The sequence below is a fragment of the Canis lupus genome, chromosome 1, assembly GCF_003254725.2.
Source record: "Canis lupus dingo isolate Sandy chromosome 1, ASM325472v2, whole genome shotgun sequence".
Lineage (NCBI taxonomy): Eukaryota > Metazoa > Chordata > Mammalia > Carnivora > Canidae > Canis > Canis lupus.
Window position 1 is genome coordinate 53,655,782 of NC_064243.1, and position 27,943 is coordinate 53,683,724.

General features: G+C 40.5%; 1 protein-coding gene and 1 long non-coding RNA gene across 2 annotated transcripts in view; one reads left to right on the plus strand and one right to left on the minus strand.

The window, feature by feature from the left end:
- PDE10A (phosphodiesterase 10A) overlaps positions 1-27,943 on the minus strand; it is a 298,350-nt gene that overhangs the window by 205,786 nt on the left and 64,621 nt on the right. The gene's annotated exons all lie outside the window — the stretch shown is intronic.
- LOC125755768 (uncharacterized) lies at positions 12,082-27,205 on the plus strand. Its single transcript, XR_007413069.1, has 3 exons — positions 12,082-12,224; positions 15,625-15,694; positions 26,800-27,205. It is a non-coding gene; the product is annotated as an uncharacterized LOC125755768 (long non-coding RNA).

Here is a 27,943-nt window from a genome sequence, read left to right on the forward strand (position 1 = left end):
TGATTTGTTTGTTGCTAAACTAATTTATATAATGCTCTGGTAATAAATTCATGATTATTTGTGTAAAATAGATATGAAATAGCCTATTTAAAATTATAATTTGGATTTTATTAGGCTTCTTGAGAGTACTTTCCACTTTGGAGAGTATCATTTCTAATAATAAAAAGAAACACCAAAAACAAAAACAGAAAAAAAAGGTCATCAGGAAATGATCCACACTGAGAAGTGCTGCCAGAGTTTTCCAGAAACCTAGAGTAGTTTGTCAGCCTAGGGTCCATCAACTCTAATGAGCTCCAAGGGGCCCCCAGAACTCCTAGGTTGTCCATGAATTTTGCATTCTTGAACACAGGTACATTTTCCTGGGGAAGGAGCAACATGCTTGTCTCAGATTCTCAAAGCATTCTATGGTCCCACCAACTAGACGAGAACTTAACCTTGCTTCAGCAATTTCCTGAAGTTCATATACCATATATGCTTAGTCTGCTGAGCTAAGATTCTGAATTAACTTTTTAAACCAAGTAAACCATTTCTGTTCAATGTGGTCACCAAATTTGATAAAGTAAATTGTATCACATTCTCACATTAGACTGATTTACCTTTTTTTTTTTTTTTTTGCTTTAACCTATGAAACATTGTATTAACTCTAAGTTCCCTGAAAGGTGTCTATTTTCTTTCACTGTATGATAATGGTACACTAATCTCCAACTCTCTACATCTGTAAATTACACAACGGGAAAAGAAGTAAACTTGAAAGGCAAGTTATGTTTCAGAAATCCAGGATTTTATTTTAAATTCATCCAAACACGGTGTTTCTCCTATAATACAGACTTTAAAAAGACAAGGATATAAAATATTACAGTCAGATTAGCTTCAGTACTAACTATAAAAGAATGGCATTTAGAAATTAAATATCCCAAAACAAAACAAGGAAAACTGTTTCATAAGACGCATGTGTATTTAGTAATGAGGTCTAGGTATTAATTTCCTGTGGTGCTGCAGATAAACATAATCACCGTGCTTCTAATTCCCAATATATGAGGAACTAGGGTACAAGGAAGTATCAGCGTTCTGCACCAACAAGGCAGAGTACAGACAACCTGTGGCATCTGGCTGAGCCACGAGTGCTTGTTAGGAGCACAGGCAGGATTTGCTGCTCCTCAAGGAAGCCCCCACACCCCTTGAAGCCTGAACCCAAAAGAAAAACACCACGCCCAGATGAGAAGGGGATGCCCAACCAAACACCACACTGGCAAGCCTGCCAGCCTCTCTCCTTCCCCTACCAGTCCTGCTCTTCTGGGACCATGAGCACATTCCTGTCAACCCTGACTACAAAATAAGCTTCAAGAGAACAGGCATTTTATGGGTTTGACTCTCTTCCATACAACACCTGGAACAGTGTATGGTACCTAAGGGGTGCTCAAATACTTGCTGAATAAATGAACTTTTCCATAGTTCAGCTAACAGACCTTGCAAACTGATTACATTTCACTTTCTTGAAGAATAAAGAGCAGCAGTAGGACTAGAGTCCAGCCCCACCTTTAACAGGTATGTTGGTTATGTTTCACATTTAGAAACTGGAATAATCTGTGGTTCTTAAAATGGAATCCAAGAACCTCACAGGGGTCACAAAAAGGTATTCTGGTGGGTATATGAAAATCAAAAGATGAGGTATCCTTAGAATGGCGACATCTATTTGGAGTTGGGAGTTGGGCAAGTAGAGAATTAAACTGTGGAGGTAGAACCCAAGCACGCTTTTACCTCTCCACTGACATCAGGAATGCTTGGGACTCATCACAACCACCCAGGCCACTGAAACGATACGGTTATAAAACAATAAGATGACTATTCCTCTGTGCCTTGGGTACCTAGTACTAGTTAGGGCAAAGTCTCTTCCTAAGTTGGGTCAGTTTATCTTCAGTTCAACCCGAGATCTGGCAGGTATCCTACACGTTCAAACCATTTTGCAGATGAATACTTTACAAAGTCAGTGCGAGTCCATTATTATTGGAAATATAAACTCAAATGTACAGCTTACTGCCAAGAAGTCAAACACATAGTTCAAATATGTGTAGGACATATATACTACTTTTGACAAAAAGTAATATATCTTACTATGGTGAGTATAATATATACACATACACATAAATATGAGATGTGTGTGTATATATATATATATATATATATATATGCATGTTTACCAGATAGACAAAAATAATTCCAAATCTTGATTCTGACACAGACAGAGTAATTCAGCAAGTTCGGTAGCCTTTCTACAGAGTTTTCTGGTCTATAAAGATAGTTATATAGCCATCTGATAGCTTTGATGAGAATTAAGTATATGTAAAGGGTGTAAAAGTTGGCTATGGTAGCTAGATGGTAGCTATAATGATGACACAAATTAAGATACACATGCATGAGGATACACAAACTCACTCCCCCCTACGCCTTCCCTACCCCTCGACCACATGGGTTCCTGCTTGCACTCTCTCCTGGAAACTCAAATATTCAAGTAGAAGGGACTATTCTCTATGATTTTGTAAAAGCAATCAAAATTAAAAATCTCTTAGCCATAAAACACTTGTCTGAAATTTTTCTACCTGAAAAATCCTTGAAAAAAAAAAAACTCTCAACTCAAATTCCTAGCCTTCAAAATAAGTATTTATGGCAAGATTGTGACATAGTGGATTTTCAAGCAAAGGTTTCCTGAGAAGTCCAAGATTGTTCTCCAAAGCAGGGCTATTGAAAGCCAAGAAACACGAGAACTGGTGTCTGCTCCCTGTTGCACAAAGGCCTGGCAGGTAAGCCACGAGGCAGCCATGGCTCTCTCTCAGGTCCTGCTTCTGTTCAGCCCAACTAAATTCAAGAGTGAGAACAGGGCCGAGTAGACCCCTCTGACACTCCTGACAATGAAAGGTTGTGACTAGAAACATCTCTCTGTTAAAACAAGTTATGCAGAAATACATTTATTTTAACAACCTTTTCTCAAACTCATCAGACTCCATAGTTAGAAATATCACCAAAGAGGGGATCCCTGGGTGGCTCAGCGGTTAGGGCCTGCCTTTGGCTGTGGCGCGATCCTGGGGTCCCCGGATCAGGTTCAGCGTCGGGCTCCCGGCATGGAGCCTGCTTCTCCCTCCTCCTGTGTCTCTGCCCCTCTCTCTCTGTCTATGTCTATCATGAATAAATAAATAAATAAATAAATAAATAAATAAATAAATAAATCTTTAAAAATATATATATCACCAATGACCACCTGTGTTGGAATATTCTAGGCCCATATACATATAGATGTATGCACTGCAGTTGGTTATCTCAGTCTAGTCCAACTCGTTAGGTGAACCACTGCCCCAAAAAGCATTCTATCCCTACACTCTCAAAGTACACTGCTTACTTACAATTTGTTAAGTCTTTATTTCTAACTATTTACTTAATGAATACAAGATTAAGTTCCACACAATCTGTCCCTCATTTTTCTGATATGTCCTTATAGGTACTATTAAGTAATTGGCTAAGAACTTCTCTGACACCGAATAGATTCTATAATCTAAACATTTTATTTTCTACTTACCAAATAGAAATGCAATAGGTAAATCAGGGTTTCTTCATGGGAGAGAAAAACGAACTATTCCTCTTCAACGATCTTAACTAAAGAGGAGAAGCAAAGGACTAGACGGGCTTATACTAAAAATTTTCTTCAAAGTATGTAAAAAATTATGACATTATCACCGTAATACATACAATAGGAGAGTTTATATTGTGGTATATATACATTAAGAAGTTAGGGGCTTCCTTTAAGAAATAAAATGGATAACATTGCAGGAGAAATATGCAAAAATATGTAATAAAGACATTTAAGATTACAGACAAAAATATCCTGTGACAAGAATCATTTTATTGAATCAATCCTATTTCCAAGTTTTAAAAAGCAATATATATATAAATTCTGAGAATATTTTATCAATTTATAACTTCACTTCTCAACAAGACATACAAAATTAGGATTAAGAATAAATATAAAATAGGGACACCTGGGTGGCTCAGTGGTTGGGCATCTGCCTTTGGCTCAGGACATGATCCCAGGGTCCCGAGATTAAGTCCCACATCAGGCTTCCAGCATGGAGCCTGCTTCTCCCTCTGCCTATGTCTCTGCCTCTCTCTTTCTGTGTCTCTCATGAATAAAATCTTTAAAAAAGAAAAAAAAAAATCAATATAAAATAGAAAACCAAGGTCCCAAAAATCAAGGTCCCAGAAATAGAAGCAATCTGGAAGTCACCCAAATGCCTCATTTTATAAATGAAGCAGCCAAGGCCAAGCTCAATGGCCATGCAGGTATGCTAGAGAAGTAAAACCCAGATGCCACACATCATCATTTCACCTAAAGAATTCTGAATCTTTCGATTTTTCTCATAAAAAAAAAAAAAAAAAAAAAAAAGGCATTCCTCCTGGCCGCTTTTTTAGGTCTCTAGGCAGCTTTCAAATTGCATGCTGAGCTCCGAACTGTTGCTGGTGATGCAGACATTTCCTGTCTCTGACACTACAATATACCGCCGGGTTCTTAGTAACTTTTTAGTTCAAAAGATTGCAAAGGAAATACTTTTAACAGGGCCAAGGGTATCTTTAAAAATAATGAACTATTCACATCCCTCCAATAATATGTAGGTACTGAGGGGGAAACAATGACAGTGATTCCCACTGAAATACATTCAAGTCTAACAGAATAAGCAAGTGACAAACATTCAACTCCATTTTTACAGAATTATTTCTGAGCAGTTTTAGGTTTCATGGTAAAACCGACAGGAAGGTTCAAAGAATTTGCATATACCAACCCCCACCCCACCTGGTCCCCACACATGCACAGCCTCCCTGACTATCATCTTCCCCCACTAGAGGGGTACATAAGTTACAATCAAGGAGCCTACACTGACATAACCTTCCCATTCAAATGTCCACAGCTGACATGAAGGTTCACATGTACGTCCCATGGGTTTGACGTATGACGTGTAACTATGATGACACGCACCCACCATTAGGGGATCATACACAATACTTTTAGGGACCTAAAAATCCTCTGTGCTCCGCCTATTCATCCCTCTTCACACTCCCAACCACTAATTTTTTTTTGTTGACTCCACAATTTTGCCTTTTCCAGAATGTCATTATAGTTAGAATCACATACTACATAATCTTCACAGATTGTTTTCTCCGATTTAGTAATATGCATCTAAAGTTCTTCCATGTAAAAAAAAAATTTTTTTTTAAATAGAATAAATAAAAAATAAATTTAAAAAAATAAAGTTCTTCCATGTTTCATCATGGCTTGATAGCTCTTTTTAGTACTGAATAATAGTCCACTGCCTTGGTATGCCACAGTTTATGTATCCCCTCACCTACTGTAGGACAACTTGACTGCTTCCAAAATTTGGAAATTATAAGTAATCCTGCTATAAACATCCATTTTTATATGGACATAGCTTCAACTCGTTTGTGTAAATACCAAGGAGTGTGACTGCTGGACTATATGGTAAGTATATTAAGTATTGTAAGATACCACTAAACTGTCTTCCTGAGTGGCTGTACCATTTTGCATTCCCACCAGCAATGAAGGATTCCTACTTCTCCGCATCCTCACCAGCATATGGTGTTCTCAGTGTTCTGGATTTTGGTCGTTGTAACAGGTGTGTAGTGATAGCTCACTATTGCTTAAATTTGCATTTCCCTGATGACATATGCTGTGGAGCATCTTTTCATCTGCTTATTCGCCATCCATAGATCTTCTTTGGTAAGATGTCTACTAAGATCGTAGGCCCATTTTTTAATCAGGTTGTTTGTTTTCTTATTATTGAGCTTTTTGTATATTTTAGATAATACTCCTGAACCAGATATGTCTCTTGCAAATATTTTCAACCAGTCCGTAGTTCATCTTCTAATGGTCTTGACAGTGTCTTTCACAGAACAAACCTTTTAATTAATTAAGTCCATCTTACCAATTTTTTTTTCATTGATCAGTATTTTTTTCAAGCTTTGGAGTAGAAACTAAAATGCCACTGCTAAAAAACAAAGTCATGTAGGTGCTCTACTATGTTATCTTCAAGTTTTCCATTCCACATTTAGGAGTTAATTTCCATTCCATTTTAAGTTAATTTTTGGTGAAGGGTTAAGATGGGTATCTAGATTCTTTTTTGTTATTGTTGTTTTGGTTTTTTGTATGTGAATGTCCAGTTGTTGAAGAGACCAGCATCATTTGTTGAAGAGACCATCCTTACTCTAGTGTGATGCCTTTGCTGCTTTGTCAAATGTGAGTTGATTACATTTAGGTAAGTCTACTTCCAGGCTTGGTATTCTGTTCCACTGATCTATTTGCCTATTTTTCACCAATACCTCATAGTTCTATTACTTTAGTTTTATAGTAAGTGAAGGTATTAGGTAGTATCAGTCTTTGTTCTCCAACTTTGTTCTCCTTCAAGACTGTGTTGGCTACTCTGGGGCTTTGCCTCACCATATAAACTTTAAAATCAGCTTGTTCATATCCACAGAAAAACTTGCTGGGATTTTCATTGAAATTGCATTTAATAAACAGATCAGGGCAGCCTGGGTGGCTCAGCGGTTTAGTGCCGCCTTCAGCCCAGGGCCTGATCCTGGAGACCCAGGATCGAGTCCCATGTCAGGCACCCTGCATAGAGGCTGCCTCTCCCTCTGCCTGTGTCTCTGATTCTCTTTTTCTCTCTCTCTCTCATGAATAAATAAAATCTTAAATAATAATAATAATAATAATAATAATAATAATAATAAACAGATCAAGGTGGAAAGAACAGACATCTTGACAACAGTGAGTCTGCTCTTCGTATGCTGAATATGGAATATCTTTCCATTTATTTAGTTTTTTAGTTTCCTGCATCAGAGTTTTGTCATTTTCCTCAGATTTAGTATATATTTTCCTAGAGTTTTTTCTAAGTATTTCATTTTTGGGGGGTACTAATGTAAACAGTATTAGATTTTTTATTTAAAATCCCCTCATTCATTGCTGGTACCAGGAAAGCAATTGATTTTCACATATTAGGTTTATATCCTACAACCCTGCTACTCTTGCCTACTATTCAGTCCAGGAGTAGTTCTGTTGATTCTTTCAAGTTTTCTACAGACGTTCATGACATCTCTGATAGAACTTTTATTTCTTCCTTCTTGTTCTGTGTACTTTAATATCTCCTTGTCTTACTGCATTAGCTGGAATTTCCACTACAATGTTGAAAAGGAGTAGTGAGAAGGAACATCCTTATCTTGTACCTGACCTTAGTGAAAAAACGTCAATTTTCTCACCATTAAGTATGATGTTATCTGTAGGGTTTTAGTAAATAGTGACATTGGCAAAAGGGCAAAGCATGGAGTTCAAAGGTTCTGACCCTCCACATAAATTCTAAAAAATGATCAAAAACTGTCCAAATCAACTTTGTCAGAATTCTTAAAAATAGCCAAATGCTAACAGCAATGAGAGATACTGAGTCCAGAAAATTTCAACTTAAAAAGAAAAGAGCTTTGCACATTTTTACTTGCTTTTGCCTTGTCCCCTCCCTTGCTCAGCAGTGGTCCTGAGGATGGCAGCCCATTCTCAGTGTTGGACTCTGGTCTCTGGTTGCAAAGAAAGCATAGCAGACCTAATGTCAAAGAATTCTGGCGGTCTGTTTTGACCTGCCTGGGGGCTTACCCGGGGGACTCACCTGAGGTCTAAGATTTCTTTCACCTGACTCAGAACCCTCTCAGGCACAGAGTGGCTACTGAAAACACATTCCAGAAAAACACTGAGAAGCAAAGGAATCACCCACACCTGGGGTGGGGAGGCAGCCAATGGCAGAACACTTAACAGTTGAAACAAACAACAGATGCACTGAAAGCCTAGGAAGAAAAGCAAGGGAGAGATTCTTTGGGGAAGCTGGACCCTGGAAGTTTCCACTTACACCAGGGAATTAGAGAGCCACACATGTCCAGGACAGGACACATGCTCAGAAGAGAGCTGAGAAGAGCCTACAACATCACATTCGGACCTCTGACTGGTGGTATTCAGGCTCAATGCAAACGGAAAGCAAAGACCAAGACAAAACTGTCAACCACAAGGCTAACCATCAGAGAGTGCCCCAACACAGGGCCAGTATCAAAGGCAGGGAGAGCTTTTCTTTTTCCTTTCTTTTGGCTCCATTCACTGAGATCTCTATCAACACACTAGTTGACCACACTTAAAAGACTTCAGGAACCCCACATGATAAACAGCAGTTTAGAAAAATAGTTTTCCTAAAGAAATAAAAATTTTTTTATGTTCACGCAAAAAATCTGCACGTGAATGTCTAGAGTAGCTGTATTCAAAATTATCAAAAACTGGAAACAACCACGTGTCTTCAATGGGAGAGTGGTTAAGCTGGTTCAACCATATGACACTATTCAACTCAGCAAGAAAACATTAAAACAAAAAACAGAAAACCTACTGAGACATTGCAGCAACTTGGGATGCCTCTCTAAGGCTTTATGCTGAGTGAATGGTATAGAATCCCATATACATGACTTTCGGAAAAGACAATACAATAGTGATGGAGAACAGACTGGAAGTTGTCATGGACTAGGAATGGAAGAAAGATGTTACTCTAAAGGGGCAGCACAAGGGGTTTCTTTGGAATACTGGAATTGTGTATTGTGACTACGGCAGCAGTTCCATGAATTTAATATAAATAAATTCATGGAAATGTACACATGCACACCCAAAAACTTAGAGTATCATTTCAGTCCTCCTCATGATCAAGAAACAAAAAAATCTTGAGTAACTCTCATAAGCAGTGCTAACAGAAAGAGAAATAACTATATGATAGATACGCTGGTCTCTATTGAAGTATTTTGAAGTAGGTCAGGAATTATTCCCTGGAATTTAGATAGGTCTCCTTAAGCTATCCTTCCCAATTCTGCATGTCTTTTAGTTCTTAATTTCCTTCTCTTTTAAAAAATGTTTATTTATTTTTAGAGAGAATCTCAAGCAGATTCCCCTGCTGAGCACAGAGCCTGATGCAGGGCTCCATCCCAAGACCCTCAGATCAAATCAAGAGATGCTTAACCAATGGAGCCACGCAGAAGCTCCTTCCTCATTGGTAACTTCTCAACACCAAGTATTCTACTAGCTGGCCTGTCACCAAGCAAGATTACTCTCTCTAGACAACACGAGCACTGGAGTAACTAGAAAGCTGTCTCTTCAAATGCAAACTAATAAATTAGCATTATCAGTAATGAATTGGAGTGTAACCAGTAATGAATTGGATTAAGATGAATCAGAAACCTGGTAGCTCCTCCAAGTCATTGCCACACCTATTTGACAGCTAGGTGTGCACAAAAGCTTGAGCTTGAGCTTTTTATATAAATATAAATAAACATAATGACCAAAAAAAGGACAAGACTAGTAAAATAGATTAAATCTATTTCATAAAAGAAAGAATGCATCACACTTTACAGAATGTTCTAAAAAGTTACCTAGGAAGTGAGTAACCATGAATCAAATTCATTTTCCTAACCATTTTTATGATAAAAATAGATCCATGTTTTCCTGGAAATAGTCTGAAAAAAGAAGTAAAGCCACATATTTTAAGTGATTATGATTTTGTCATAAAATAATAACTATAATAAAGTCACACAGCAGAAGTGCTAAGTAAACACTGACATTTTAAATTCAATAATCTACATATTAAAAGAAAATTGCTAGTTTAACTGATCAACGAACTGAGAAAAATCACACACACACGCACTAACTACTTCTCCAGCCCTCTCTGGTTGCACAGATTCTCCTGATGATATTTTGCAGATGTTTTACAAACATACATGTACTAATGTGAACTGAAAGAAAGAGGAGAGAGAAAGGTAAAAGTGGCGGTAACTCAAAATGTAGCAAGCAGCACTTCTGTCAATGGAAGTAGGCAGAAGAGTAAAGACCCAGCAGCAAATATTTGAGTACTTTGATGTGTCTAGGCACTGCAAACAAGTTTGAAGATGCTACCGCTGTTCTCAACTTACCATCTTATAGATTATTTTATAAAGTTTAAAAATACAAGACAGAAACCATTAAATGCTAAATTTTGTATTAGTAAGTAGAAGAGCAAAAGCATTCCCATGCTAATGAATTCTAACAGTTCCTATTTATAGAGCTCTTAGGAGGTGCCAGGTTCTAAGCACTGTTTCATATATTAATCTTCCCAACATCTACCCCTCCTCTTCCCCTGTCCTTCTTCTCTCCCCTATCCTGTTCTTCTTCTCCTTTTCCTTTTCCTTCACTTTACAAACTAGACAACCGAGGGTCAGAGAGATTAAAAGATTTGTCCAAAGTCAGACAATTAGTAAACAGAATTAAAATCTAGTGAGTAGGATGCCTGGGGGGTTCAGTGGTTGAGCGTCTGGCCTTCAGCTTGGGGTGTGATCCTGGGGTCCTGAGATCGAGTCCCCACATCGGGCTCCCTATGTATGGAGCCTTGCTTCTCCCTCTGCCAGTGTCTCTCATGAATAAATAAATAACATCTTAAAAGAAAATAAAACCCAGTGAGTATTAACTGGCTTGAAATACAACAATAATATAGTCTTTATTTTTTCTTTCCCCACTCGAGATCTCCAAATCTCGTGAGGGTATCACAAACACGTGTGTGAAGTATGTTGACAGGGAGTCATACAGGGCTTCCAGGGAGTGGTGATGCCTGAACTGAGTACTGCAAGACTAACGGGCCTGGCCAGAGGGAGAGGGAAGGCCTTCAGGAAAAGGAAACAGAACAGGTCAAAGACTGGACTGGGTGCCAGGCATGCTGCAAGTTAACTCAATCACATCTTTAAAAAAACACACCAGCAAAAAAACGGCAGCATGAGCAAGTCACAATCCCATTCCCATTCCCCTATACTGCTGGCGGGAGTGTAAATTGGTACAATCACGCTGGAAAGGTATCTGACAGCATCAAGTGAAGGTGAACACATCCATGCTCTGGGATCCAACAATTCCACCATCAAAACACACCCAGTCCTGAACATGCAAGGAAGCACCACTTCCCACTGCCAAAACTGAAAACACCAAATGTCAATAGTTGAATCAAGAATAAGTTGATCCATCATCCACTAGATTACCACACAATGAGAACAAACAAGCTACAGCTACATGCAACAAAATGTGTGAAGTGCACAGAGGGTTGGACAAAAAGAAACGAGAGTCTAAAGCCTAAGTACTGCAAGATTCCACCTGTAAAAAGGTAATGTTCTTGAATTACCATCTGTAGGAAGTCAGAAAAGTGGTCATCCTGGGGTAGTGACCGGAAGGGGGCACGACAGGAGCTTTGGTATTATTATTACCCCCACTTTTGGTCAAGGAAATGAAGATTCAGAGAGGTTATGTTACTTACAATGAGTAAGTTGTCGAAACGGCATTTGAATCTAGATATATGGAATTTCTAAAAATATACAGCCATGGGTTATAAGCTTTTTCCCTGCCACATAAACATTTACTACTTCTAAACCATTCCCAATCTCTCCCTACATTCAACAGACTCAGTAACTAGCGTGTCTTAAAATTACTTTTAAAATACTATTCTTAAAAATCATCATTTATTAAGGGCCTACTAAGTGCCGGGCATTTTATCAGCCCTTTCTCAATAAGGATATGGGAGTTCAAGAGATAAATAATCCAGGGTCACATAGCTTAAAAGTACTAAGCTTTTTTGGATTTGGATCCAAATCCAAAGCTCTACATACCATATTATGTTCCCAACTTTCACTTTATCTTATTGTCAGTGATCTATTTAACTGCTTTGACCTCAAGATTCTGTTTCTTTGAAAGTCAAGATTCTCTAACTTATTCACTTTTCTATCATCTGCTCTAAATAAAGGGCCTAGCACACACCAGGTGCTCGATAGAAGAACTAAGTAGTTCACAGGTACAATTTCCTCCAAAGATAAAAAACAAAGGTCCTATTATACTATGTAGGTGCTTTATTAGATCACTCAACTAATATTCACCAAATGCCTACTATGTCCTCAGAAACCTTGACATTTTGTAGAGAGAAAAACTAAAAACACACTATTCTCTTACAAAGTTTATAGGGCCAGGCTTGTCCAACAGAGTAGCTACTACCATGTGATCACTGAGCAGGTGTTCCACCAATGGAGCCACCCAGGCACCCACAGGGCCTGCTATTCTTATCCTCTTTCCTGATGAAACACTGGAGACAAAGGTAAGGGATTTGCCCAAGAATATAAGGCTTATCACTGGCAAAATACAGACTCTAGCCAGGTTTTTCAGACCCCTCCTAGTGCTTCAGAATAAGTTGACTACTCTACATTAGTTTCCTGGAGCTGCCATAACAAACCACCACAAATGGGGGTGGGGGGGCAGGCTCAAACAACAGAACTTCATTCTCTCACAGATGTAGAAGGCCAGAACTCAGAGCTAGGCAGGGCCAGAAGTGCTCCCTCGGAGGGGCCTCAGGAGAATGCTTCTAGCTGCTCCTGACCTAGAGCCTACTCTCTGCTTCTCCTGATACCCTGTCCCCTTCACGCTGCCACTACCTCCTCTTTCAGCTGTGTTATCGCCCTGTCTCTTCCTTACAGAGACACTCATCATTGGATTTAGTGCCCATTTGAGTAATCCAGGATGAACTCATCTCAAGATCCTTGACTTGATTACACCTGGCAAAGATTCTTTTTCTGAATAAGGTCACAGCCACAGTTTCTGGGCTCAGGAAGTGGACACATGGGGAATAGGGGGTGGAAATACCGTTCAACCTACTACCCTTACCTTTAGTCCCTAGGGCCTCTGGTCTGAACAGCAGTTTGGCTCTGTCTTCCAGTTCCTAAGCCCTAGCTTTTGTTCCCAGAAATGATAAAAGCAAACACTCTGATGACTGATTAGCGAAAAAGAAGAATTTGGAGTCAGGCAGAGCTGGACCCAAAAAGTTGCCTTAACATTTGGTAACTGTGTGACTCTGGATAAATTATTTAATCTCCCTGGGTCTCAGTTTTATCTTGATAAAATAACACCTGCCTGATAGGGATTTATGATCATTACATTTTTTTAGCATTTTATTTTTTAAGATTTTATTTATATATTCATGAAAGACACAGAGAGGCAGAGACATAGGCTGAGGGAGAAGCAGGCTCCTCACAGGGAGCCCAATGTGGGACTCGATCCCAGGACCCTGGGATCACAACCTGAGCTGAAGGCAGACACTAAACCGCTGAGCCACCCAGGCATCCCATGATCATTAAATTAAAAAAAGAAAAAAGGAAACCATCCACATTGTACAGTATTACCTTGGCCCCAACTTCTTTCTCAGATTTATGTTTTCAGTCAAATGATATCTGGGGTTACATCACAGAGCAAATGATATTTAGAAAGCTCAGCACACATCTGTTGTATACAGCCTTAAGCAAATCAATGGTATAAAAATCTGAATTTACTAAAGAATGAGTTACTGTACGCTTTACAGAAAGTTCCTTGCTTTACAAAAGAATTCAACATTTACATTTACCTTCAATACCAAATCAAATCTGCAAACCTTTGTTAAAGATTGGCTTGCTCTGCAAACAGCTTATGCCCAATAAATGTTTTATTAGAAAGAGTTACACCTGCAGGGTGCCGAGGTGGTTCTGTTAGCATCTCAATCTTGATTTCAGCTCAGGTCATAATCTCAGGGTCTTGAGATGGAGACCTGCTGGGCTCCACGCTGGGCGTGGAGACTGCTTAAGATTCTCTCTCTCTCCCTCCCTCCACACCCTCTCTGACACTCGCACACACTCTCTCTCTTAAAAAAGAATACACCTGAATAAACGGTGGCAAATTTGCAGTTTCTTACTAACCAAACCCTTTCTCCTACTATAATTGATGCCACAAGTAAGAAAGAATACTCAGTTTGACTTGCCAAGTTGGAATCACAAACTTACAACATGGTTTTCTTCAAAGAGAGCTGAACCAGACAGACACCTTACTTGTGGGTGATCTTTATTTGCTGATGTTTACTAATTGGTTTTTGAAGATACTATTGGTCTTAAGATATTTTTGACCCACGTATCCTAAAAACATTAAAGTTACATAGGGCAAAGAGAAATACCATCAGGAAAATATTTTTAAAGGCGGTTTGGCTCAAGAAATACCATTGACAGTGACTCAGGACTCCATCCTACATGCTGAAAACACTGGAAATAGGTCATGTCAAAGAGTGTATAGTCCAAGGTGACTGTGGCCTACAGCAGTCCCTACAAACTAATAGACTCTCCTTTGAACATCTTATACTTAGCTATATTTTTTAAAAGGCAGAATCTTTTTAATAACTGCATAAATATCATGCTAAAAAAATGAACGTAGAAAAAAAAGACTATTAATCTGGTCTGACATCTAAAACATGCAAATTTATGATTACACTCTTCCTAATGTTTAAATGTAGTTGCAGCCACTAAAGAAACAATCAAAATAAAGGGAAAAGTCCCTGGTAAAAGTTAATGTAATGCACATAATGTGTATTGCTGTCCACTCTCAAAAACACATATATGAAATTACAATTCTCATTATTTTGCTATTTTACTATCAAGAAAATAGCCTATTTTATCTAAGATGAGCAGTGTTTTCAGAATCAAAATCAATCTTCCCAAGTGCCACTTAATTTTAAAATAGGAATAACAATTTTCTTTAATAAAAGCCATAAGCTGCCATCTCCACCCAAAAGAGTCTTCATGGTTTAAGACCCAAGCTATGTAGGATCTTTTAGTACATCAATTTTCCTAAACATTGACTTAAGTCTCTCTCCACAATTAGCATGATCCTTAAAAGCACAACTACATCGTATTCATCTTCTTATCCCCAGAGCCTGTAATTACTGCTGATTCTTGTTAGTATAAAGTCAACACAAACAGTAAATTAGCAAATACTGAACCATTCATCCCCCCCAAGGGGAAATACAAGGTTAGGTTCCTGTGAACTTATAGTCACAACATTTTCATCAACTGATCAACACAAAACCTTGTTTTATGTGTGTGTCTACTTGAAGGCACCTTATTTAACACAGTGTTGATTCACGAACACGGAGCTCCCTGCTAACATCACTCTAACTCCAGCCTGAACAAGGCTTGTGTAACATCTGTATTTTGTCCATAAGGCACATCACAGGCTTTCTCTGCTTAAGAATAGACTGCGCTTCAGGCCTAGGCTTGGGGGCCATTTTAAACAGCCAAATCACAAATAAAAAGCACAAGAAAGAGAAAAACATGGCATCACATATACTGCAAAAAGGACTTTTGTTTACAGTATGCAAAGTGAAACAAGAAGGCAGAGTGTTGCATTGTTTGACCTCAGCTTGGAATGCGCACATAGGGTGAGTCATATTTTCCGCTGCTCTGAGTATGCACATGTCCACGAATGACAGTAAAAGCATGAATATTGATTCTGGGGTCACAAATAAATTTTAGTGAGTAGACATCTGAAAATACAAAATCCTCAAATAATGAGGACTAACTCTCTTTTCACATAGTAGGCATCTGACAAATGTTTTAGAACTGAGTAAGTGCTCTCATTACTTCCAGTAACTTCATTATTAATAATACTTATTATTAAAACAATATTATTCTTTTGATCCCATCTAGGACATGCCTGTTTTACACTGAATTCAGAACCACCCTGGACTAGGAGCAATCAAGCTAACAACCTGAGTCTGTGGGTACCAAGTCCTCTGCAAAGAGGTTACTTTCTTTGTTGATTCTACTAGCTCTTCGCTGAACAGCACATGCCATAATATTTTGTTGGGAAACTAAGGAATCATGTCTTGCCAGTAGACTGGAACAAGATATTACACACCACTGAGATATTTAAAACATTCTTTCCTGTGCTTAGGCGTCAATCTCACCGCTATGAATAAAGTTATCACTCAGGGGAACGTAAGGTCAGAATATTGACAGAATGTAAGTCCTTTTCACACTTTGTCCTTGGAAACAGTTCTCTAACTGGTGACTGTAGTCATTTTTAAACACTATGATACCCCTGAGAAGCATCCTACTTCACCTTGTAGACAAATTGATTTTACTCTTGAAACAAGTTCTCATTCATAAGTGTTCAGCACCAGTTGACCTGCCTGTTGTTCTGTTTGTCTCAAAATCCATAGTCCTTCTATGTGGTGCAGCAAATACAAGAGAAGTTTTCAACCATGTGCTCCCAATTCAGCTTTTCCACTTCAGATCATGTACATACCCCTCAACTTGCTACCATGCCGTCAATGTCTTTGCCCCCCACAAATAACAGCTGCTAATTCTTAACAATCCACTAGCCGAATCCTGCCTGGTGACTAAAGAATGCCATGATTAGGAACACGGCATCGGAACTCTGCACACTGCACGGAAGCCGCAGAAGACCCTAGAACTGGATGCTCAATCCTTCTTTCAAGCAAAGACTTAAGTACAAACACAGCACATCAGGCTTCTTGAGAGTTTCATGAGTGTCTCCTCTAAGTTCAAAACGTCTAATTCCTGTTTAATTTACAGGATAAAATGCCACCTGTTGAAGACACACCTGCCAGGGTTTGTCTCTGAGCTCTCCCACTTCCTGAGCTACCGAGTGAGTTAGTTAACCTTTCTGCGCCTCATTTCTCATCTGTAAAATGGAGATGACACTGGTATCTATACCTATACCTGTTTTAAGGACTAAACAAGGATAATAGATGAAAACCATTTAAAAGAGCGCTCAGGCAGACAAATATAAAACATTAGTTTATACAACAGTCAAAAGACAAAATACTGTGTTGCTGTAAAAGTGGCCTCAATAGAACATCATAGCTTAAGAACGGAGCTGTAGAAATTCAGTGGCATTTCTAAATTCCCAAAACACTTTTTTCAGCTTCCTTGGTGACAAAAATATAGACATTAAACAGATATTCATGGTTCTAATTGGTTGTACATGCTGATGATTGTAATCTATAATTCTCATTGCCAACTTTATTCAACTAGTGTGTATTGAGAAATGTAAGTTTAGGTGATAATGTAAAACTTGCATTTCACTAATCTGAGCTGATCTCAGAATTAATAATAATTTTTTATGTAAAATGAGCTAGGCTATTTAGGTTTACAGATCTTTCATTTTGCTATGGGCACCTTGGGGTCCCTTTTTTTTTTTTTTTTTAACAAGGCAGGCATAAAATCACAGGTTTGAATGTTACACCTTTCCTCCTTAGGATTTCAGAATGAGTCATTTACATAGTTAAGCAGACATTTTACAGTATGACATTGCTAGGACTTTATCACTATAATGACAATTTGGCTCTAGAACATGTTCTGTCTGGATTTTTTTTTTAAATCAGTAGAAAGAATATGTTTAGCATATGTACCAGCAGATTATCACCAGTCTTGAACGGTTAAATCTCATGAATCTAATATTTCTCCATATTCCAATATAAATGCCAGTAAGTATGTTGACACAAATGGCCTGCCAGATGTTAAGCGTTGCTGAATTGATCCCCATCCATGGTCAGTCTTTCCCCTTTCCCAGTAGGTTCATAAAGATAGAGTGATATTGATGACAGTGTATATAAAAGCTTTTCTATAGAAGACCACTGAACTACCCCTTTCATCAAATTTGCCACACTTATTTTTTCGTAAAAAAAATACCAAATGTGAAGCCTTGTAAGGAAGGAGTAACAAACATATCATAGAATATCATGCATAATGAATTAAACATATTTTCGCTAACAAACATTCATTTCTGCCAAACAATTCAGAAATAATGCTAAACTGTTTAAACAGACAGGAATCTGGCCTACAGTCAAGAAAAGCAATAATATATTTAAAAAAGAAATACTTCAGTAGAGCTGCTTTTTGAGACAAAGAGCCTTTTCCCGCTCTGGCACAAAATGTGGGAAAGGAGCCAAGGTGCTACTTATCAGCTGTTTGACATCAGAGGAGGACTGTGTGCGTCAGCCGGCCCAGTAGGGACCCCTGGCTTATGGCAACGGCCCATGTGCTTCTTATCTTATCAGTTTAAAGTGTCTGGCACTTCAACCACTGCTGTGTGAACCTAAGAGGAAGGGAGGTGTGTAATTGTGAGGGTAGGGTGTAGACTAAAGTTGTGAGCTAAGCAGGTTTGAGCAACTTATTAACGAAACAAACAGTCCAACATATTATATTAATCATAACAAAAGATCTGGCTCTCAAACTCAACCTTTAAAGAAAGTTTTTTTTTTTTCAAGATATTTTAGTTATTTATTTGAGAGCGAAAGAGCATGAGCTGGGATGAGGGAGGGGGAGGGTAGAGGGAGAAGTAGGCTCCCTACTGAGCAGGGGAGACTGACAAAGGGCTAGATCCCAGGACCCCGGATCATAACCTGAGCAGAAGGCAGACGCTTAACTTCCAGACACCCTGAGAAAGTACTTCTTTTCAAATAGGTGCTCTACCTCTATGACAACTGCCTCTACTTACACAAATATATGTCACAGTTATAGTTTCAGAAAAGTAATTCCATTATATTCCATTTAGAAGAGTTAAAGAGAAAGCAATTTTTAGAAAATACACATGTAGCACTTACATTAGCTCCATTAAAATATGTGTTTGGGAGCTGCGGATGAGATTAAAACTACTTTCAAAAAAAAAAAAACAAAACTACTTTCAAGTGTCCACCAATGTTTGATCTCTAAAAACAAGTTCTGAAAGGCAGGCAGAAGTACAGTCAATGCTCAGATGGGGCTCAAACAGCCACATTATTTAAATCAGGATTGAGGGGCAGCCCAGGTGGCTCAGCGGTTTAGCGCAGCCTTCAGCCGAGGGCGTGATCCCGGAGTCCTGGGATCGAGTCCCACAACAGGCTCCCTGCATGGAGCCTGCTTCTCCCTCTGCCTGTGTCTCTGCCTCTCTCTCGCTCTCTGTGTCTCTCATGAATAAATAAATAAAATCTTAAAAAAAAAAAAACCAGGATTGAGAAATTCCTGAAGAGAAAAACTGCCTTATAAAGACTACCCACAGATATCTTTTAAAAACAGTTGATTTTAAAAATACCTTAAATTTTAAATAGTAAGAAAAAACATTTGCTAATTAAAAATTTTACCAATGTAATAAACCTGTATCTTTCATATCCAAGAAAAAAAGATTTTTATTTACCAGTTTCAATTCAGCTTGTATGTTAAATAGTTCTGTATTAAAAATCTGATGTGTTATACCATGATTTACACCTATCTCAAAATAGTATACTTCACAAACCACACCATCAACCTGGTTATATAACCAATAAAACAGACTTATGAAATTACATTAATCCTACTGTTTATTATTCCTTCAAGCTTACCTGTTAAATATCATTAATTTGCACCCAGATACTCTGGATGGGAAGTCACGATGTTATAAACCATGAAGAGGTAGAAAAGTTCTTCTCTTCTTCCAGGACAAAAATCCCCTCACTGAGCCTCCCTTCTGCTATGGGCTGAAAATACCCTCCCCAAAACTCCCATTGGGGCTCTAACCCTCCATGTGATGCTCTGGACATAGGGGCTCTTGGGAAGTGATTAGGTCATGGGAATGGGACCCCCATGGTGGGATCCAGTACCCTGTGAGAGGAGATGCCGTGTGAGAGCCATCTGCAAGCCAGGAAGAGAACCCTCATGAGGACCTGAGAGAGCCAGTATCTCTGTGTTGAACTTCCAGCCAGGACTGTGAGAAATGAACATCTGTTGTTTCAGCCTCTTCCCCCTGCCCCCCCCCACCGTGGTTCAGGACACTATCACATCAGCCCCGTGGACCAACACGTCTTGTCCTAACCTTTCATCCCTACCGTGTCTGCTCTCTGCCCCCAACTGGACACTTTCATCCCTGCGCACATGGCTTGTGGACCACCTGAACTGACTTCTGCCCCCGACCCCCCGCATAGTTTGAAAACCTTTGCCTGCAAGATGCCTTAGCTACCACCACACAATCCCCCTGCTTGTCCCTGCACCAGGTAAACCCAATCATTCAATTCCTTCCACCCGCCTTTCTAAATGTTTGGAGAAAAACACGCAGCTCTGTCGATTCCTTTATTTCTCCCCAGAGGACTCCCTGTCCTGTCCCCAAGGCTGCTGCATTTCTCCCAGGCATCCACACATATCATCATCTCCCTGACACACAGCTTGACCTTTGCATTCCTGAGAGGCTCCTTTCCTTTTCCTCTCTGACATCTCTCTGAACTTTAACCTGCTTTCTGTGCTCTCCCTCGTCGCTGCCAGCTCTGCCCATGGGGTTGGGGGATCCCCATGTCCCTCCTCTTCTCACAGACCCTGAAGATGCTCAGGCTGCCACCCAGCCTGAAACCACAGCAACACAACCTCGCACAAGCCTGGTACACTCGTCACACATTCTAGTTTTCCTTTTTTCACCACCAAAGCCGGCACTTCCTATGGTGTCCTTCATTCTGATTTGGCCTTAGTCACCACGCTGTGACATCAGTCCCCCAGCACTGCCCTGAGACTACTTTGGGAAATACATGCTAAACTGCCCTGGGCGGTCCAATGTCATGAGCTCTGCCTTCATCTCCTCCACCTCGGCAGTATCAGTTCTTATTAACCCGTCCCTTGCTTTCTAGATACTTTCTCCTCTGTGACATAGCAGAGAAGGTCAGTTAGCCAACAATCGACTTGCCTAAAGCAAACAAATCGTTAAACAGGCCAACCATCCTAAGAAAAGTCAGATGGGGACGCCTGGGTGGCTCAGTGGTCAAAGCACCTGCCTTCCGCCCAGGGCATGATCCTGGAGTCCCAGGATCGAGTCCCACATCCAGCTCCCTGTATGGAGCCTGCTTCTTCCTCTGACTGTGTCTCTGCCTCTCTCTCTCTCTCTCTCTCTCTCTTTCTGTATCTCTCATGAATAAATAAATAAAATCTAAAAAAAAAAAGTCAGAAGCCAACAACAGTTTCATAGAAACCTTTAAAAAGCTGTTAAAACTAACCTGTATGATATTCAACGCTATCAACGTTTTCACTCAACCAAAACCCTGCCAACCACGCTGTGGGGAGCTGACCGAAGGCTCAGAAATTTCAGGGTATGAATGACACAAGTTGTGGTCAGCGATAATTTTGTGATAAACTGGCAGATGAACACTTAGAGCTGCAGAGCACTAATTTGCTATCTACCTAAGTGACCCTTCCAAGTTTCTTTTGCTGTCTTCGAGACTACTCACCTGTTAAAATATGGGATTTCCTCTCTATCCTCATTCTACATTCTTTCCCTTCAAAGTCTTCTCTACCCCCATATTTTCAACTCTCTGTGGATGACTTCTATATCTATACTTTGAGCTTCTAAACAAAACAAAACAAAACAAATAATTATCAGATAACTGACACCTTATCTTCTCGAATCTTGTCCCTCTCAGGCAGCTCTATCTCTAGGTGGATCCCCCACAGCCAGCTGTCTAAGCTCAACATCCTGGCCATTCAGCCCTCCGCTCTCTCCCCCCACACTAGTTCAGGTGTGGATGGATCCATCCTGCCATCTAACCATCCTGCCATCCAACCTTCCTGCCATCTAACCATCCAGCCATACTGCCATCCAGCCATCCTGCCCTCCGCCTTCTCCCTCCACACTCGCTCGGGTGAGGATGCATCTATCCTGCCATCTAACCATCCTGCCATTTATCCATCCTGCCATCCTGCCATCCTGCCCTCTGCTCTCTCCCACACTACGCTCACTCAGGTGCAGATGCATCCATCCTGCCATCTAACCATCTAACCATCTTGCCATCTAACCATCCTGCCATCCTGCCCTCCTGCCCTCTGCTCCCTTCCTCCATGCTGGCTCAGGTGCAGATGCATCCATCCTGCCATCTAACCATCATCTTGCCCTCTGCTCTCTCTCTCCACACTCGCTCAGGTGCGGATGCACTGCCCAATCCTGCTCGGACGGCTCCCATGACACACCTGCACCCTTCCAGCCTCTCCCATCCCCGCCGTCACTGCCTCGGGTCAGGACACCAGTGGGCATCAGCGGAGGTCACTGTGGCCACTTCAGGGCATGCCCTGCCTGGGCGCCTGAGTCCCCACGGTCACCGCAGCCCTGCCCATGGTACCGCTGACCACGGCCGCATCTACCTGGCCCCCGTCCCAGCCGCACTCGCCGACCCCGGAGCTGCCCCACCACGTCCCGCTCTAGGACACACGGTGGCTGTCTGGGTTGCAGCCACTGGGAACCGCAGGCTGACGCAGGCCTCCTCCCTCCCGGGGCTGAGTCCTCGCCTCACTCGGCAGCACGGTGCTGGGGCACAGTGGGCCGGGGGGTGGTGCCCAAGGCCGCCCCGAATGGCAAGGCCCACCCAGCCCCAGCCCGGGCATCCCTCACCCCGGTGCAAGTGTGCAGCATGCGGCCTGGGGGCCCGCGGAGGAGCCCGAGGAGTCTTCTCCGCCTGTCACGGGCACGACGCCTCCGTCCCAGCACCCTCCGTTAGAGCTCGGGCTAAGGAGACGAGAGCACCTGCAGGACCCCGTGCCCGTGCACCTGCCAGGCCTCCTCCAGCTCCTCGGGCCTCCACCCTCCCTCACCCTGCCTACAGGGAGCTCGGGGAGTCCACGTGGAAGGCCGTGCAGCGACCCCCGGACCTCGTGCTCTTTCGGGGTCCCCCGAACAGGTGCAGGCCGAGGGAAGCCTGCACCCTCTGGTTCGGCTGGCCCAGGTCTCCTGGCTCCTCCCCGCGGGGGATCCCCAGCGCCACCTCTGAGTGATACAATGACCCCATTGTAGCACGGGGGCAAAAATGCATCTTAAGCAAAAGGACCTGTTTCAGATTTGTAGTGAGACCTACAGCACTTAGAGCTCCTCACTGTCTCAAAACGAAGTGGAGAACCCTCGGAGGGAGGGAAGCACCCCCATGACCTGGTGGCCAGCACGCCCTGGCCTGTGCCCTCCTGACTCCATGACAACCGTGAAAACAGAGACCTCTGCGCCCTCCGCCCTTTGAGGACTGGACGGACACCAACCTCGTCTGCTTTTGTTCTCGCGTGCGTGTTGTGACGTCCACCCACTGCTGCCTTCAAGAGCCACCTGCCTGAATGTGTCCCCCCGACCCGCCCGTGAGCCTCGGCTGAGATGCCAGCAGCATGCCTGCCGGAATCAGGTGCTTCAGGTGCTCGTGGCGGCGTCAGCGACCGCAGAGAGCCGAGTATCACAACAAGGTGGACAAGGCAAAAAGGAAAAGGGGGAAGAAGTGCCGGACTTATTCACTAACCAAAGGTGGTAGCTCACTGGAGATGAGCCCCAGTGTGTGGCTTGCCTGGGTAGGTGTATGGTATAACCACCTAAGGGGAAGAAATTGGTAAATTCAAATTTGGACACGTCACATTTTACAATTTGCAGCTTACTAAGTTAGAAAAAACGGGTTGTGAAAACAAATATTAATTTACTTCTTAGATCCATCATGGTGACTATAAGGGAAGAAAACCAGGGTAAAAGGGCCTGTTAGCTGTTCAGTTCTGACCTTCCCTACTTCTTGTATCATGCGTAAAAATAGAAACGTTGAGAGGTCTACTGAAGCCTTATCATTGAGAAGAAGAGTGTGGACCATTTAGAACTAATTTATCATCACACTTTGACACAGGGATGGTGCTATGGACTGTTCAAAATTTGTATGTTGCAGCCCTGGTCTCCAGGGTGTTAGTACTTGGAGGTAAGGCCTTTAGGAGGTAATGAGGTCATGAGGGCGGAAGCCTTATGATGGGGTCAGTGCCCCCAGAAGAGACAGGTGAGGATAAGGGAGGAAGGTAGCTCTCACTAGGAACCCAGAGGGCCTGGGTCTCCACAACAGGGAAATTAAATGTCTGTTGTTTAGGCCACCCAGCCTATAGTAGTTGTTACAGCAGCCAAAACTGAGTAAGACAGAGAGGAATAAGCATATCACTTAAAATTTATGATAAACAGAATAAGCAAGACTGAATTTCTCATAATGTGCAGCTAAGGCATTCAAGCTTTAAGAATTTTCCTTTGATTATTTTGATGAGCAAAAGTGCTAAATCCTCCTTGGGCTGGAGATTAGTTTATTCCATTTGGCACAAAGGATTTGAATAGCCCTAAGCTGCTCTTATATTTAAAGCAGAAAAAAAGAATCAAGCAGTCATTCTGAGAGGAGCACTGACTAGAAGTTCAAGGACAAGGAATTTTGTTCTGGCAATTTCATTCCTTGCCACATAAGCCTAGAATAATCACTAATGGTAATTTTAGTGATTTTCCTTATCTCTTCTTCCACCTATATACATTTATTTGTACATTCAACAACTACTTTTAAGCACCAATAATAGGCTAAGTATTAGAAATCTAGAGATGATAAAAACACGGATGGTCCTTGCCTGTACTCAAGCTGAAGAGACAAGCAAGTAAACAATAACATACAAAGATAGAAGATAAAAGACCTTAGCTATGCCTGACCCACCTAATTCCCATGGCTATTGTAAAGCTTTAATAAACTAAGTGGAAAATATTCAAAACATAAAGCTCCACACAAAGTTAAGGTGCCGATATTTTAAGGCATATCTATATTCACCAAAACAGCAGATTTCTTCATGCAGGCTGTTGGAGTTGTTGTTATGGATCTTAATAAAGTATCTAAAAATACAATGCAGTACAATAAAAAGTGAATGAACTGCAGCAAAAGCATTAACTTAAATTAATGCAAGGTTAAAAAAAACAAAACCAACAGAAAAATAAAAACTATATAATGAGAGCTTCATAAGTACAGAGAAGTCTAATTTTAAATCATTATACTTCACAATTCTCTATGTCATTTTAATAATAAGATTTGCCTTTCATTTTTTTTTAAGATTTGCCTTTCAAATGAAATACATTTATCTAAGATTTGTTCTTACCCAATGATCTAATTACCAAGTCTTAATAAATCTACCTACATTTAGAAGCACAATAAAAAATGAAATTTAAACAAAAGGTTGTTGTGAAAGCATACTGAATATAAAAATTGGTCTCAGCTCAAGAATGAAAATCACCATATATACCAAAGGGAACAACATGGATTCATAAATCAGGGAACAGACACCAAAAAACCTCCAAATTTTACTCTGGGGATTTTATTAGCTCTATAATCAGATATAGATGATCCTCTCTGAACTTTGATTTCTTGAACTTCTTTTATGTAGTTGGCCTTTTCAAATTGTTATCCATTAAAAATTAAGACAATATAAAGAAGGTATATGTTGAGAAGTCTCATTGCCACCAAAATCTCTCCACCTCTTCACACATACAACTGTTTTCCTAGGTATCCTGCCACTGTTCCTTCATGCAGCAAATAATGAACTTTCATGAATACAAGCAAAGCACATCAAATGTATCCACCACCAAGTACCAGCCTTCACAGCTGCTTCGTTTATGCAAAGCTTTTCTGAGCCAACTGTGATAACAGTCATCAACGTTTGTTGAGTGCCTACTATGTACCAGGCACTATTCTAATGACTTTACATCAATTAAATTATTTAATCTTGTATTATGTCTACATTTTACAGAAGAGGAAACAAGGACTAAGAGATTAAGTAACTTGCTAGAGTTTACACAGCAAATAAGTAACTGAGCCATGTGTCAAATGAGCCTTCAGATTCCATACTCTCTAATTCCCACCCTCCTATTACCTATCAACCTTACTACCTTTCAACAGTTTATAGGTAAAAAGTAAAATACTGTGTTAGGCCAAAAAATAACCTCCCAAAAGACAGCTATGTCTAATCCCAGAAACCTGTGAATATTACTTTATATGCAAAACATGAAATTAAAGATTTTGAGAGGAAGAGCATCACACCTGGATGATCCAGGTGGACCCCCCAATGTTACCACTGTCATGGTATTCCACACAGCACTACATCTGCTCAAGTAATTTGCTTCACAGGAAAACGGAAAGAAAAAGACAAGAGTACAAATTGTTCTAAAGTATATATGGGAAGAAATCAATTAGAACAATTCAAGTAGTAAGCTACATACTAAACACTCGGCTCTCAAATTTAACAGTTAAATTGTTCATCCTCAGCAGAGTTTAAGGAAAATAAAATAAGGAATTTCCTTAGGCTCTCAGGTCTTAGATGGGGTAAGTTATTTTTGCTATAAACTTTTAGCATTTATTCCCTAAGAAGATGAAGAAATTTCTCATTTAATTCACGGTTTTATTTTATTAACACTAGCAGGACTGATGGAAAATTTAATCATTGCATGTTTCATCAAGTAAAACTCAGAGGAAACCTAGCAGTTAGCGAATTCCAGGCCCACCCATATTGACTGAGGGCCACATGTGAGGAAACCTCCAGGCTGGTATGTCAGAAGGGAAGACTGTACATCTGGGCTGGCAGGAAGAGGCCTTCTGTTCACAGAACACCTGAGAGCGCAGTTAGAAAAGATTCAAACACATGCAAACTGCCACTTAAAGTGTTTACAAACAGCAGTAACAAATCTACTGAAATGCTTGTATTTCTTAGAAATAACCCTAACAAGATTTAGTCAATCTTACAGCAGATATCATAGAAGGCAACATTTAATGTAGCCTTACAAGGCCTCCTCCAAAAGGCCTTTCTGGTCCCAGTTTGTCAGATTATCATGTGTGATCTTGGGTAAAATGTACTTTAAATCCATCAACAATCCATCCACCAGGTAATGTGGAGGTTTCCCCGAATTTAACATATGAACGATTTCTTTTCCTCTTTACTTGATTCATACGACAGAAGAACTAAGGCATAAGTACTTTGGAAAAGTACTGTTTAAAAACAAAACACCACAAGACATAATTTTCACATGTCTTTCAGGAAAGAGGGACAATTATTTCTACCTTTCTGGAATTCCAGGTGCAAACTACAGAGGTTAAATGAAGTTAATCTGCACACAGAAACACCCAGAAAACATTGGTGCCAGGTGACTGTCAGAGCCATGCAGGTCCCAGAGATCCAGCAACCAACATGGACTTTCACTGCTCAAGTACAATGCCATCTTTACATTTTGTTTTTGTCACCACTTATAAAACTAAGTGATTCTATTTTAACATTAGCCTTTATATTTTTCCTATTATCAATTAGAAACCTATCTTCTGTTCTTAAGCTAATTTCTAAGTTGCTAAATACTTCTGTAAAAACTAGATGGCTTCATTTTCAATTGTTTGCTTTTTACCTATACATTTCAAACTAAGTTCTTATTATAATAGACACTAGGAGAAAAGACCTCCCCTATCCCCTCAACCTTGGCTTAATATCAGAGAAACACCTTGGTGGTATTAAACTACTGGGGCAGGAGGGAAATAAAGTTAGCTTTATAATTTTACTGACTCCCCTGTCATCAAGTCAATGCTTTCAAATACATTCCAAGGAAAATATGAAGTAAAATGCCTTCATTTAGGCTACACTTGGGTATTTGTATAGACACTAAAAATGACTTAAAACATTGTTTTCTAAGAAACTGTAGACATTTAACTCAATTACAACAACCGTGATGAAATCATAGATTTTTACACTTATTTCCCCTCAATTAACAAAGTGTTTAAATCAAAATAAACTAGAAAATGAGACAGAGGGATCCCTGGGTGGCACAGCGGTTTAGCACCTGCCTTTGGCTCAGGGCGCGATCCTGGAGACCTGGGATCGAATCCCACGTCGGGCTCCCGGTGCATGGAGCCTGCCTCTCCCTCTGCCTGTGTCTCTGCCTCTCTCTCTCTCTCTCTCTCTCTCTCTCTGTGTGTGTGACTATCATAAATAAATAAATAATTAATTAATTAAAAAAAAAAAAAAAAGAAAATGAGACAGAGTTCCTTTGCCCAGATACTTTCTCATTGTATCATATTAGTCATCTGGATTATAAAAGCAGTAAAGCAAGAAAAGAGGTATTTTTATTGGGAAGAGAAGGAGGAGCAAAGAGTGGAGTGAAAGAGGGGAAAATTGAAAGACTGCATAATTAATTATAAATTAGCATGGTCAAACAGGGAATTGCACTGCAACCTTC